The following is a 12,271-nucleotide window of genomic DNA, read 5'->3' as shown; positions in this document are numbered from 1 at the left end:
AGCACTAAATGACATTCTATGCAACTATGTTCCGAGTTGGTCATTACAATCTAATGACCAAAAACTCATGTCTGTCTATCAGATCTGCTGGGCATTATCTGTATTCATACCATATTGCTAAGGCGTGGAACTCCTTATCTGCATCCATCAGGTCAATACTTTCCATCCCGTCCGTCTAAACCATTCTGAAAGTGTTTCTATCCAACAGCTGTCTTTCTTATTGCTGAACACTAGGATAAACTGTATCACTAAATGGGAGCAAATTCCTGTTCATACCTGACGTCTCCTTACTTTCCCTTCTTCCCTCACTTCCTTACGTTTATCAGTTTCTCTCCTCTGGCCTTCTCTCTAAATATACCATTAGCCTGCATTTCTCTCACTTTGTATTGCAATTCCTGTTTGTATTATAATAACTTGCCTTTAATTTCTCTAAATTGGCTAAAAAATCCTTGATAAAGGAGGCCTTATTTTTAAGGTTGTAGCGAGAATTTCTTGTTTCTAGTGTGTTTATTATTAAGTATCTTCACCATTAGTATATAAAGTATGGTTATGAGCAGCCTTATACTATGGTGCTGCTTCCTGGCATGGCTTTGATGCATTAATGACAGCATTTAATTCTCCTTGACTTGTAACAGAGCTCCATGGGATATGTGCATATATCCCATAAGGACATCAAGTGTTTCAGCTTTATGGCTTCTGAATGTCTCTGTTACAGGAGGTTTAAGGTATCACACAGTGAAAACTCTGGCTTGGCTAGGTTTTTCTTGTAGTTTTTACTAATTGGTTTGTCTGTGTGACCATTTTACGTTTTGGTTTGGATATTTTGCAGACACCTTAATAGTCATGGACATCAGCTGGGTGAAAAGACCCTGTCTTTCTGACGTATAGCCAAACAGTCCACTTATGCTGTGCTGACAATGTCATAAGAAGGCCGAAACATGCATGCCCACAGCTAGTGGGGTTTGGCTTTATTGGCCTGAGTGTATCTACAAAGGCATAAAAAGAAAAAGTAAAAAGTCATGGACATTCAAAAGCCTTGATGTCCTTAATGGGTCATTTGCATATATCCCATGGGCCTCTATTAGAGAATGTCTCTATTACAGGAGGTTTAAGGTATCACACAGTGAAAGCTCTAGCTTGGCTACGTTTTTCTTGTAATTTTTACTAATTGGTTTGTGTGACCTTTTTACTTTTTGGTTTATTTACTAATTAATTATATGATAAGGGACTCAGACAGCAATCTAAGAGTCCTTCAGCTATATTTAGTTTAAATCAGAGGTCTCGGGGTACTGCAATATTCAGGACTGATTATTTTATAGTGAAAGTTGAATGGAAGGAGGGTTACCCTCAAGGTAAATGGATAGCCACCTGTTTTTTTTTTTTTTTTTTTTACACTAATGAATTATATGACAGGGGACTCAGCCAAAAATCTAAGAATCCTTCAGCTACATTTAGTTGAAATCAGGTGTCTGTGGGTACTGTAATATTCAGGAGCACTTATTTTATAGAGAAAGCTGCATGGAAGAAAGGTTACCCTTAAGATAAATTGGTATCCACCTGTTTCTTTAATAATGAATTATTTAATAGGGGACTCAGCCAGTAAATCAGGTTACCTAGGAGTCCTTCAGCTATGTTTAGTTGAAATCAGGTGTATCTGAGTACTGTAGAATTCAAGACTGGTTATTTTATAAAGAAGGAGGGTTACCTTGAAGGTAAGGGGTAGTCCCCCAGCTTCTTTAATACCGAGACAATGGTGCTATCTCATGTACAGCCATTATAAACCTTCAGAGTGTTTTTTTTCCTGTGCAGTCTGTAACCTTTGTTGGTTATAAGTGGATGTAGCAGTAATAATTAGGAGGGCACACTCAAGGGTAGGAAGTGGTACACCATTCCCTATACTGTACTGAGCCTGCTTTGTTAACACTATAGGAAGTATATAATGTGGTAGACACTTTATTCCCAAGGTTGTCCATATGGGTAGTGAAAGTTATAGAGGAAGCTAGCAAACACTGAGGTATATGTACATGTCCTGATAGTCTGCTCTCTGGGCCAGTGATGCTGCTCAGTCATGATGCCTGGATATAAAAGCTTGATGCACATCTAGTTTTATGGCTGAAGAATCAAAACATAATATAAAAAACAGAGGTCATGTAAAGACTCTCTGTGAACTTCTGAATTTTAAGTAACTGCCATCCTTTATTTTATTTATTTACCCTTTGTATACTGGGTTAATCCCAGGAGGCCAGTGTGCTCTTTTCAGACGAGACCCTAGTTTGTATTTGTCATACTGACTAGGGGATAATTTGGCCAGGACACTGGTTAACTTCTCCTACTCTGACAGTAGGTGGTGCTAGAGAGTAATTTCTGATTGAGCTGGAAAGGTATGTACTTAACATGATGGAGGCTGCAGTGTCTTGAGGAAGGTCTTGCTGCTTCAGATTGTGCTGTTTCTTTTATAACTGTTGCTTCTGTTAGATTATGTGATGAAAAATTGGTACAAATTCTTGATGAAGAAGAACTTGCTTCTGTAGTTGCAGGTGATTTGGATACCACTCTAGACAGTAGAGTAGCTAAGACGGGTTGAAAAGGGAAACTGTCCCAGGCACAAAGTGTCTTAAATTCCACCTTACCACCTCACTACCTCTCACAGTTTTAACACCCACCTGTTGCAACTGTCCTATCCCATTTGCATCTCTTTCTCTTTTTCTTGATTAAAAAAAAATTCTAACTTTTGTACTGCAAGTTATGCACATTATTGTAATGTTTATGTAAACTTCATTCTCAGGCCTTTTGTAAATTTCTAATGTTCCCATGTAAAGCACATTATTGTAATGCTTGCATACAACTTCATTGTCAGATGTTTTTTTCTTTTTTGTAACTTTGTAATAACTGTTTGGAGCTTTTCTCCTCAGGTCCCAATGAAAACGAGCTACTGGCTCAGTTGGACTAACCCGGTTAACAAATGACAAATAAATAAATAAATAAATAAAAGTGTTGGAGGTTGAGCTCAACCAGTCCTGATTGCTTTTTAATGCATACCGGCTTTTAAAAGCCGGTATTACATTAATGGTTCAACCAGAGTGCTGTAGCACTCTGTGCATGAGCTAAACATTGTAGCAAGACGTTTGCTAGTTTAAAAGCAAAATAATAAAAAAAAATTAAACCATTTTGAGTAGTGTTCCATACAGGGTGCAAGGTATAAATTATTTATAGCAAGCCAGGCAGTTTTATACAGTTTAAAAGAGAAAAGATTTGTTTCTCTCTCTCTCTTTTTAACTAAAACCTAATTGCAGTAATACTCCATGCAGGGTATAAACTTGGTACATTTGTAGCAAGCAATTTGCTACAGATTAAAAGAAATAAAGATTTTTTTTTTTACTAAAATGAGCGTAAGATAGGGTGCAGTAATGGTACCTGATTTGCCGGGGGGGGGTGCATGTTGTGCATCTGACCACCTGACTGGTGTGGCAGTAGAAAGAGCGGACTTGTATTGTTTTGGTGTTAAGTTGAACAGCTTGGGGGATATTGATTGGGTACTGACAATCCCTCCCCATTCACCTTAAAGTTGTCAATCCCACTCCCTTCACCTTAAAGAAGTTTCTTTTTTCTCCACCTTCACAGCTCAGCTCAAAAGACAACTTCTTGAAAAATCTGACTGCAAGTGCTTTTTAACTCCTCACCTGCATCACTTCGGCTTTGATCCTCTGTTCTCAGCTGCTGGTTCCCTCTCATATTTACTACTAAAATTAATTCACATTTGGTTTTTATTATCGACATACTGTAGCAATTGTCTGTAGGAATATCTGCCTTCTGTGATTACTCTGTGTTTGTGAATTTGTTCTGTTGTCTTTTTTCTTTTTCTTTTTGTGAATCTCTTCTCCTGGGCTGTGCCTTCAAATGGTCTATAGTGATCAGTGTACTACTCCAATAAACAAACTAAAGTAAGTAAATAAATAAATAAATAAATACTGTTTGTAGGAAGGCACCAGTTGGCATCCTGCAGTTTTGCAGATTTTTTTTTCTCCTCACTTGAAGAGCTGAGGGGGTGGGGTGCTGGTTGAGCCAACTATGCTTCTGACTGTAGAACAAACTTTTCCACTTTCTGTTGCCAATTCTTTTACTTCAGGGAGTTTTTCTGAGGAGCATATGATTGTACAAGGAAGTGTTAATGTGAGCGGCATATATGCTGTTAATGTTTTGCCAGCACCTCTTCTCCAAATAGGTGACTAAAAAGGGCTCCTAATTATGTTTCAGTGACTGCTGGAACAGTTTCTCAGGCATCAGTGTTTTCTACAAGACCCATTCAGCCTATGGTTCATTTATCTACCCTTTCCTAATTAAACTGGGCAGGCATTCTTTATGGGCAATAAAGGGTTTCATCTTGCTGACATTTATTTTTTATTCACTTATGGACAGAGACTCCTACAGATATTGCTTTTCAGAGTCAAGCCTTAGCTTGTAAGTTTATTGATTTCATTAATGCCACTAACTTTTCTGCCTGGAAAGAATTATGTTCTGTCTGAGGTGTATTTTCAAGTTCCGTTGCAATTTAGAAAAAGAAGTTATGTCTTACCATAATGTTCCATGTTAATTGTCTTCTTCTTGCCTTCTTTCTTGCTGGTTGGGTTCAGAGCTGATCCTTGGCTCCGACTCTGCCATCTTCAAAAGCACGAGAGCTGCTTACTGGCTCGAGGCCCCCCTATATCCCATGATGCCTGGCTCTAGATACCCAGATCTCGTTTGGTAAGTCTAACTGCAGACATAATAATAAAGGAATCCTATCCTAGAATGCATAAATCCTACTGGAGAGACTACTAGTCAGAAAGGAATAGCCAGAGAAGACTCAGCCAGTGAAAAATCAAGAGGAACTCTTTTCGGTCCACTAGGATAGGGGGATGGAGGGAGGGATGCAAGAAAGAAGGCGAGAAGAAGACAACTAACATAAAACGTTATGGTAGGCACATAACTTCTTTATGTTAGGTTGTCTATCTCACCTTCATTCTTGCTGGTTGGGACAGCGTCCCTAGCACCTAAAGTCCTGGGTGGCTTATCAGAACAGACTCTTCAGAACAGTGGAACCAAAATCAGCTCTGCTCCTGGAGACCAAATCCAACTTGTAATGTGAAATGAAAGTATGAGGGTTGGCCCACGTAGCCGCAGCACAAATAGATTCCATGGGCAACCTAGCCTGAAAAGCCACCGAAGTAGCTAAAGCTCTGGTGGAGTGACCTTTTGGTTTGACTGGTAATTTTTTATTCCTGAGTTGATATATGAATGTGATGATAGAAGTCAGCCACCTGGATAAGGTTACCTTGGAGAAAGGAAGACCTTGTTTACCTACTGCATAGGACAGGAAAAGTTGATCTGATTTTCTAATGTCTTTTGTTCTATGCAAATAAAAGCGTAGCTGCCTGTGAACATCTAACTGATGCAACTTATATTCTGCCCTGTTGGAGTGGTTAGGGAAAAACACAGGAAGGTCTATGGACTGATTCAATTTCTCTGAAGAGACCTTAGGAAGGAAAGAAGGATTAGTCCTAAGAGCAGCCCTGTCATTGTGGAAAACGAGGTATGGGGGATGGATAGAAAGAGCCTGTAGTTCCGAAACTCTTCTGGCTGAAGTAATAGCCACCAGAAAAAGGGTTTTCCAAGATAAGAACTTCAGTGAACAAGAAGTTGCGGGTTCAAAAGGGGGCAAAATTAGCGAAGCTAAAATCAAATTTAGATCCCACGGTGGTGGAGGATCTCTGACTGGGGGCCTGAACAGAGTGGTTCCTTTGAGAAAGGCTTTTCAGAGCTTATGGGACATGATACTGTTTTCCGATAGGCCAATGTGAAAATTTGAAATTGCCGCTAACTGAACTCTAATTGTAGCGGAAGTGAACCCCGCATGGAAGAGCTCCACAAGAAATTCCAAAATGGAGTGTACGGGGGCTGAAAAGGGGTCAATACTTTTTGCCTCTGCCCAGGAAGAAAAACGTTTCCACTTACTAGCGTATGTTTTCCTGGTCATAGACTTGTGTGATGACAAAAGGATTTCATGCACAGAGGGGGAGATATCTGGGAGGCTGGCTAAGGTTGAAAGTGGAGCAGCCACGCTGTGAGCTGGAGAGAGTGCAGGGATTGGTGCAGCCCGCCCGATTGGTGAATCAGGAGGTCTGGAACTAGGTCCAGAGTCCAAGGCTGTTCGAGAAGATAGCGATGCAGGAACGGAAACCATATTTGTCGAGGCCAGTAAGGGGCAATGAGGATCATTTTGCAACCCAAAGCAGTAGCCTTCTGAATTAGTTTCGGTATGAGGGGGAAGGGAGGGAAAGCATAAAGAAGTCCCTGGGGCCAATCGCGGACTACAGCGTCTCTGGGGGAATGCCCAGGAAGTGGAAGGAGAGAGAAGAAATTGCTGCACTTGCTGTTGAAGGGAATTGCAAAAAGGTTGCAGCAAGGTTGGCCCCATCTGCAGAAGATTTGGTCTGCAATTACCTGGTTCAGAGACCACTCGTGAGGCATGAGAATTGCTCTGCTCAGTCTGTCTGCTATGACGTTGGACCTCCCAAGGATGTGTGTTGCAATCAGAAACTGTTGGGAAGAGATCGCCCACTGCCAGAGTCTGAGGGCTTCTCGACATAAGGGGTAGGACCTGGTTCCGCTCTGCTTGTTGATGTACCACACTATGGACATATTGTCCGTTTGAACTGCAATGGTCCCGGTAGGAAGAGAGTCCTGAAGAGCCTGCAACGCTAAGAGCACGACCCTCATCTCCAAGACATTTATGTGCAGATGATACTCATGAGGTTGCCAGGTGCCTTGGACTGTTCTGCCCTGATAATGCCCCCCCACCCGTTCAGGGAAGCATCCGTGGTCACTGTAGCCACTGGAGGGGGGAGAACAAATGGTCTGCCGTGGAGCACTGACGTGGAGACCATCCACCACACAAGATACTTCTTGCATGCCTGAGTGATCATAATCATGTAAGACATGGGAAGTTGCTGAAAAGACCATTGGGTGAAAAGAAGCCACTGGAGGATCCTCATGTGAAAACAAGCTAGAGGGACAAGTACGATCGCTGCTGCCATGAGACCTAGCATCTGAAGGACAAACCTGGCTTGAATCCTTTTGCATGCTAATACAATCTTGACATGCTGATGAATCACTAACACCCTGTCTGGTGGGAGGCTCGCTAACATGTCTTTGGTATTTAAATTTGCGCCTATAAAGGTGAAGGATTGACAGGGTGACAATGCAGACTTTTCGAAATTTATTGTGATACCTAGCCTGGAGCAAGTGTGGATGGTGCAGTCTCTGGCTCGCAGAAGATGATGTCTGGTTGTAGCAGTGAGGAGCCAGTTGTCAAGATATGGAAACACCTGGAATCCTTGCCGTCTCAGGTGAGCGGTAACTACTGCCATACATTTGGTAAACACCCTGGGGGCTGTGTTGAGACCAAAGGGCAGAGCTCTGAACTAATAATGGCTGGCTCTCAGCCAGAAGCAAAGGAATCTTCGGGAGCGTCTGTCCATTTTGATGTGGTAGTACACATCCTGAAGATCTATGGAGCACATCCAATTGTCCTGACCCAGGAAGGGTAAAATGGACTGAAGCGTGACCATCCGGAACTTCATTCTTTGTACAGACTTGTTTAGTCTGCTGAGATCCAAAATGGGTCTCCAGTCCCCTGTCTTTTTTGGTACCAAAAGGAACCTTGAGTAAATTCCGGATCCTTGTTGGTCTGCTGGGACTTGCTGGATGGCCCTTTTTCTTAGCAGTTTTTAGACCTCTTGCACTGCTTGGTCCCTTAGATTGGGTGGAACATCTGGAAGGGACTTGTTTGACCTTAAGGGGGTGTGAACAAAGGGAATTCTGTAGCCTCTGGATATGAAGGACTGTACCCATTTGTCTTGAGTTATGTCTTGCCAGGCTCTTGGGTACAGCGATAATCTTCCCCCGACTGCCTCCAGAGGTGAGCAGCCGGGCAACCCTTCAGGGATGCTGGAAGGGCTTGTCAGAGAAAGATTCTATGCTGCCCTGGTTTTGCGGACCCCCTCTGCCACGAGGGCGGCATCTGTTATTGTTCCCTCCTCTGCCCCTGGAGGGGAACTCACCACGTGTGTCCGGCAAGGCTCCTTGGGATTTCCGGAACCACATCTTTCCACTCTTCTGACCCTTAGGATATGGTCTGGAAGGAGTGGAAAAATGGACTCCTACGGCAGAGAGAGTCTTGCCTTCCTGCTCACACTTGGTAAGGGTATCTTTCACCTGTGATCCGAAGAGAGAGGAACCATCAAATGGGGTGTTGGTGAAAGACGCTCTGAAAGGTTCCGCAAAGTTACAAAGCCGCATCCAAGCATGCCTCCTTAGGGCCACGCCTGTGCCTGCGGCTCTACTCGCACCATCGGCTGCATACGAAATGAGCCACATGGAGGAGTTTACCACTGAGTTGAGAGTCGTTAGCTGGAAGGCTGCTTTAGCCTGGGCCCCCTCAGCTGATGGATCTTGGAGGGTATCTCCAAGCTCTTTCAGGAGATCCCTCTAAAAACAGGTAAAGTGGCACAGGTAATTCAGGGACTGCATGGAAAAGGTCGCTGAAGAGAACATCCGCTTCCCATACCTGTCCATCGTCCTGGACTCCTTGTTAGGGGGATGGACAGATGAAGAAGTTTCAGCCAACTCCTTCTTTGTGGCCGCTGCTACCACCATGGCATAAATGGGAATGCCCTTGGTCAAGAACTGTTTGTCGTGCGGGGCAGTAATGAACTTGGCAGGTCTTCTAGGGGTCGGTTCCACTGTGTCTGGAGCCGTCCATGCCTTTTGAGCCACCACAGACATCAGTGGGTCGAAAGGCGGTGACACCCAGGAGGTGGAAGGTCAGGATCCAAATGCATCTAGGAATACCGACTCATCCTCGGAAGGGCTTAGGGTAGTCCAGTTTCCCCTCTGCCTAAGCATCTCAAGGATATTTGAGAAGGAGACATCTTCAGAGGGGAATCTTGGGGACCCTTCCAACTCCTCTAAGTTGGTATCCGATGTGACAGACTCGGGGGAGTCAACATGCTTCCTCTTACATTTTCTCTTGTGAGGTGGCTCCTCTGAAAGATCAGGGGAGGCCTCAGAAGAGGAGGATACACCCAATGGGGTGTCCTGGAGCGCTGGATCCCCACGCTTGGGGTCTGGAAGAGGGGCAGAGGCTGACGCAGGCACCCTAGGGGAGGAGCCAATGAAGTTGATCATGGGACTGACTCAGAGAAGGCTCAGGCTCCGAAGAAACCAGAAGCCCCCCCCCGGCACCGAGGGAGATGGCTCTGAGGCAGATGTGGGAGCCGAGCTCACCTGTGCCGAAGCACCGAGAGGGAGAGTGGGGTCGGACAAGGATCCGATGCCACTCACCCCCTCGGAGCCGACGAGGGAGTCTCAGCACCCAGATCCCTCCAGGGAAGGTACCATGGAAGGGATCGGAACCGACGATGGAACCAAAAGAGAGGGTATCGGCGCCGACGGTTCCATGACTTGAACCCCAACAAACTCCGGCTCCGAGCTCATAGGAAGAGCTTGAGGAGGAATATCTACAGCTGTGGATGGAGCCGATTCCTGATGAGGGGGGATGGATGACATTTTAGCTAGGACCTGCGATTTTAAGAGCCTACTGATCACTCTTTCCAAGTCATGGTCCAAAAGTCTAGAGGACCGAGAAGAGTGGTATGATCGGTGACTACGCTCTGATTGGAGCAGGGGCGACTTCGGAGCCGAACGTATCGACTCCAAAGAAGGAGACCTGGATCTCTTTTGACTCTCTGCCGGCTCCGAAGACCGTGTCGGAGCCTACCAGGAGGGAGGGACATCGGTTCCAGCCGGAGCCAAAATGGCTTGTGTGGCTTCACCCAACGACGGCTCCGAACTAGGAGCCGACGGTTTAGGTGGCCTGGAAGATTTTCCAGGCTGAGCCTTCACCAGTGAATCTTGGGGTTTAAGCATACCCCTCAGAATCAATTTATTTTTGCGCTCCCGCAGGACTCTTGGACTGAAGACATGATACACTGAGCAAGAGTCCTGCAAGTGCACAGCGCCCAGACAATAAACACAAGAAGTGTGACCATTTGTCAGAGACATCTTCTGACAGCATGAATCACACTTCTTGAATCCGGACGGTTTTGGATCCTTGGACATCCTAAGGAGAAAACCAAGGACAAGTTTTCACACAGATGGTTAAGGTAACCAACAGTAAAAAAGTTAACACTCTACAGTTACCACAAACCACTACAAATACCAATACAATAAAAAAAAATATCTAAAACTATCACTAAACACTAACAGGGATTAATTAGAAGAAAAAAGCTTTTTTTTTTTTTAAAGGGAGATAGAAAGAAAGGCTTACCTCTAACTTAAATGGAAAGAACCTTTCTGTGGAAAAGGGAGAGAAGGGGGGGAGGGGAAACTCTCTAACAAAAATGAGTTTCTTAAGGAAGGTGTCGCTTATCTAGAAGAAAAACTAGCTACAATACTAAAGTCTAACTAACGACTAATTCTAAACTATCAATATTGATTTTTAATAAGAAAAAAATACAAAAAATAGTAAAGCTTATACGACCTGAGCCAGTAGAACAACCTCGTAGCAGAAGTGGCAAACGAGATCTGGGTATCTAGCGCCAGGCATCATGGGATATAGGGGGGCCTCGAGCCAGTAAGCAGCTCTCGAGCTTTTGAAGATGGCCGAGTCGGAGCTGAGGATTGGCTCCGAACCCAACCAGCAAGAATGAAGGCGAGATAGACAACTTAACATCTGATGTTGCTTGCTAGTAATGTGGTGAAACATATTAATGCACACATTGTGCTTCTGTTACTAATGTCACTAAAATGCTAGATGCAAAGGATATCTGGACTGGAATGTGAGACACGGGTTGTTTTACTCGCAAAAAAAAAAAATACTGAAATTGTGCACTTACCCAGGTTTTGCTATATAGGTGACTACATGAGAATTCTTAAATATGGGGGCAGCTCAAAACCTGTTTTTTTTTTTTTTTTGTGGGCAGTTAGGTCAAATAATTAGTACCTGTGTTGTCCTCATTGTGGTGGGAAGGGGCCCAAACCATACCTCTCAACTGTACAGATTTTCGCCTCATATTTTTGGTTTGTTTTCATAAAATTGTGTTTTTCTAGTAAATTACTGGAAAAAAATCATTCAAGATTTAAGTTAGAAAATAATGACAGACATTTGAGTTTCAGACTTCATATCCTTCAGAAAATTTATGCTAACGCAAAGCCATTCTTTCAACTTTCTAAGTATGTAAGAGCAGTATTTAAAAATTGGCCTTATTTTTGGGCATTTGTCCCACTTTTATTTATGGCTTTGTCCAGATTTCTTGCTCTAAGAGGTTGGAGGTATGGGCCCACTATAAAGGAGCAACAATGGTTTTGTTCTAAATGACATAGAGACCCAATTTTGGTTCAGTGTTATTTCCATGTCATCAACTTGAGTTGCTCAGCCAGATGTTCCTCCTACAAGATTAGATTATTTTATCAGTCCCCCTGCTCCTACAACCTGTACACATGTGAGAGTTAGGTGCAAATTCAGTGACTGACAGCTTTCTTGATAGTAAGGAACCCAGTGGATAGTCACTACTCCTGAGACAGTTTCCACCACCATTATGCATGAAGCCTTCAGGACAGACAGGGAGGGGGCAGATAGGTTAAATCTGCTCCATATCCAGCTTCTTTTTTGACAATATGTATGAAGCATTAAGGTCAGAAGAGGAGTGGGAATGAGAGCTTAGACTCATGTGACAAGTATATGGTAGAAAAGGTGGTCACTATAGGTTTAAGGGTTGAGAGACACAAGACAGAAAATTAGACAAATACCAAAAAAAAAAAAAGTTAAAAACCAAGGAAATAGAATTTCCATAAACCCTGTTAAAGCTAATAGTATGAATAATGGGGTCTATTTTACAGCGTCGAACTTGTAGAAGTTCGAATGTTGTAATATCGAACCCAAACGTCCTAAATACAGAAATAGCGAAGTCACAGCACACCAATTTTTTTTTCCCAGGGAAAAAAAAAATCAATGGGCCATTTTTGGAGCTTTGCTATTTCCTCCACTGTGGTGCAATCTCGGAGTTGGTATATTTAAGTGGGGGGGGGTGTGGGGGCACAGCCCCCCACACTGGGTGGTGTGGGGGGCTTAGTTTAAGTTTAAAGTGTAAGTTTTTTTTTTTGTCACAGAACAGCAATTGTTTTCCCTGGGGGAAAAAAATTGCTGTTCTGTGTTTTTGTTATTATTGAGTTT

The sequence above is a fragment of the Protopterus annectens genome, chromosome 10.part0 (genome assembly GCF_019279795.1).
Source record: "Protopterus annectens isolate FY-2018-M chromosome 10.part0, PAN1.0, whole genome shotgun sequence".
Classification (NCBI taxonomy): Eukaryota; Metazoa; Chordata; order Ceratodontiformes; family Protopteridae; genus Protopterus; species Protopterus annectens.
This window is presented reverse-complemented; position numbering follows the sequence as displayed.